The following is a 2,984-nucleotide window of genomic DNA, read 5'->3' as shown; positions in this document are numbered from 1 at the left end:
AACTTTTCAATTCGGATTCTGATGGATGCTTCAGTTAGAAAGCTTTTAATTTGTGTGCGATTTTATCACAGGCACGGGCCGGTAACGGGTGTAATATTAACGGGTCCGGGAGGGTGCGGGTTTAACTTTGACATAATCGTGGGTTAACGGGCGAGTGCGGGTCCCTTGCAGGACTCTGTAATGGACTAGAAAAATGAATGGGAGAAACCTGTATTTTTACCTGTGATGCAACAAAACTGGCAAAATGCAAACAGAGCATTTTTGAGTGTTCAGAGAAGGTGATTTTGGATTAATGCATCAAAGAAACAAGCATGAATGAACCGAAATACAACTCATGGTATGTTTATGATGAGGGGACAACAATATAACATGGTTGAAAGGTCAAAAAAGTCCAACAATACAACAAAAAGTCTGTAATAGTGTAAAATTTGTCTTGCTCTCAGTACCGATATATTTTAAAAGCAGCTCAGAAAATTGCATATATATTTTTTCCAAACCCAGTCAGCCGAAATAGCCATACAAAATTATTCAACCCATTCACAAAACTGCTTCGGTTACCAATGGCGATATCTCTGACATGCTGTGTTGATAGGCTGTAATAACTTTTTTCACGCAGAGAAAAGAAATCACAAAAGCAGTTATGAGATTCGGCGCTAATTCAAAATGGAGGAGGCCATTTGAAGTCGACGTTTTATCTTCCTAGCGCAGAGTTGGAGATGTCACCTCCTGTTCCCCGTACACATCCCCGGTGCTTTTATGTGTGCCAGGCATTTTTTTGGGAGAAACAGCCTCTTCCTGCCTGTGCCATCGTACCCTGCATAAAAATACACACGCTGGTTATTCTTCGCTGTTTTGTACTTGACGTGTTCAGACAGCGGTGGAGCAGACAGCTTGGACACGGGTGAAAAATGTATTCACAAGAAGGTTTTTGTGATGTTGTCCAAAGATATTGGTCACATACGAAGCAGGAAAGAGGGTATAGTGTTGTAACATATGCAGACAAGAGCGGGACTAGACTGGGTTTTACTTCTGTGGGGTATTACCTGCCAACACATAACATATTTAGATCATAATGTTACCTTTTATTGCTTTAAAAGTTATATTTTTACAGAAAACAAACATCCATGGACTTTAAAAATTCACTGGAGAAGCCTGTATTTTTACCTGTGATGCAACAATTTGAGCAAAATGCAAAAGAGAAGATGAGTTTGGATAAATTTATTAATGAAACGAGTGTGAAGGAAGTAAAATTTTATTACACAGCCCCTTTAGAGCCCTGGAGAAGACTATTTTTACCTATGATGCAACAATTTGGACAAAATACAAAAGAGAAGACCATTTTGGATGAATTGATTAATGAAACGAGTGTGAATGAAGCAAACATTTATTACACAGCCCCTTCAGAGCCCTGGAGAAGACTGCATTTTTACCTATGACGCAACAATTTGGACAAAATGCAAACAACATTTTTTTAGTGCTCAAAGAAGACAATTTTGGATAAGTGTAAATGAAGCAAAAATACAATACACAACCCCTTCAGAGCACTATCGCAACAATCAGTGTGCATCCCCTATTGAAACTACTGCATATCGCTTCAGGTTTGTGAAGTTGTAGTGTACAATGTTGTTTCATGCTTTTGTATATCATGGATGATATAGGCTTGTGATCCATAGACTTAAAAATGCACTAGAGAAGCCTGTATGTTTACCTATGACGCAACAATTTGGGTAAAATGCAAATGGGGCATTTTTTAGGGCTCAGAGAAGACAATTTTGGATAAACTGATTAATGAAATAAGTGTGAATGAAGCAAAAACATAACACACAGCCCCTTCAGAGCACTATCACATGACATGAAACTTCTGCAAGTCGTATCAGGTTTGTGAAGTTGTTGTGTACAGCTTTGTATCATGTTTTTGTATATTTATGGAGAATTGTCATGTGGGAGCATGGGTGAGCTTGTGGGCGGAGCATTGCACAGAATTTTAGAGCTAACCATAAGGAAGTTTTTCAGAGATCTCTAAATTACTCAAATATGTATGGATTGCATTTATACAGCACCTTTCAAGATACTCAAAGCGCTTTACATTTCATTGTTCCTTCACTCGACACTTGTTGATGGTAAGCTACTATTGTAACAGGTGCCCTGGGACAGACTGGTGGAAGCGAGGCTGCCAATCTGCACCATCAGCCCCTCTGACCACCACCATCACTCACACACACACCACTTTCATACTAAGCAATGGGGGTGTAGTGTCTTGCGTAAGGACACAACGGCAGTTTTTACAACTGGCGCTCCACTGTGACACCTGATTTTCCCAGTGTCTCCCATCCAAGTACTAACCAGGCCCGGTCCTGCTGAGTTTCTGAGATCTGACGGGATCAGGCTTTGACAAGCCGGTATGGCCACAAAAGCCGGTATTTGAAACCTCTTCAGGCATGTTTTTGATGAGGGATCAACGTTCTAATATAAAGATTTTGCATAATACTTTAAGCTCAAGGAATTGGGGGTTGACATTAAATAAATACAACTACAATACAGCTCAACTACAAGCATTTTGTGCTGGTTACTTAAAGGTGTAACCCCCTTCTGCTTGTGTTGATGGAAATGTAACTTTGTCTGGCATGTTCCACATTATCTAATTCACTTATTCATTTTTTTATTGCTCAGAAAAAAGGTTGAACAGAGCATGAGTGAGATGGATTATTTCTCCACAACCTGTAACTTGATCTAGTAGTGTCACCTGCCTATTTAATAACATACTGCTGAACCTTTGAGAAACAGCAGTAGTATCTCCACAAAGACAAGCAGTTATGGAAGCGAATTTGAAGCTGAGTTCCATCTTATGAATAGAAATTTATTTACAGACAAAATAACAAAATAAAAAAAAAAAACACCAAGATCGTAGAGTGGGTTAATACAGACATTTTAAGACCAAAATGAGGCTCTCTGCAGCAGTTACAGAGAGAGCTGTTAGGGTTAAC

The 2,984-nt window shown here is 39.3% G+C and overlaps 1 pseudogene; it reads right to left on the bottom strand.

Moving 5' to 3' along the window:
- Positions 1–2,296: 2,296 nt before the first annotated feature.
- On the bottom strand, positions 2,297–2,413 carry LOC129408201 (5S ribosomal RNA; annotated as a pseudogene).
- Between the last annotated feature and the right edge of the window lie 571 nt (positions 2,414–2,984).

This window comes from Boleophthalmus pectinirostris, unplaced genomic scaffold (genome assembly GCF_026225935.1).
Source record: "Boleophthalmus pectinirostris isolate CB_2022bp ecotype Guang Dong unplaced genomic scaffold, ASM2622593v1 HiC_scaffold_15, whole genome shotgun sequence".
Lineage (NCBI taxonomy): Eukaryota > Metazoa > Chordata > Actinopteri > Gobiiformes > Gobiidae > Boleophthalmus > Boleophthalmus pectinirostris.
Note: the sequence above shows the minus strand (reverse complement) of the source record. Positions and strands in the feature narration are given on the sequence as shown.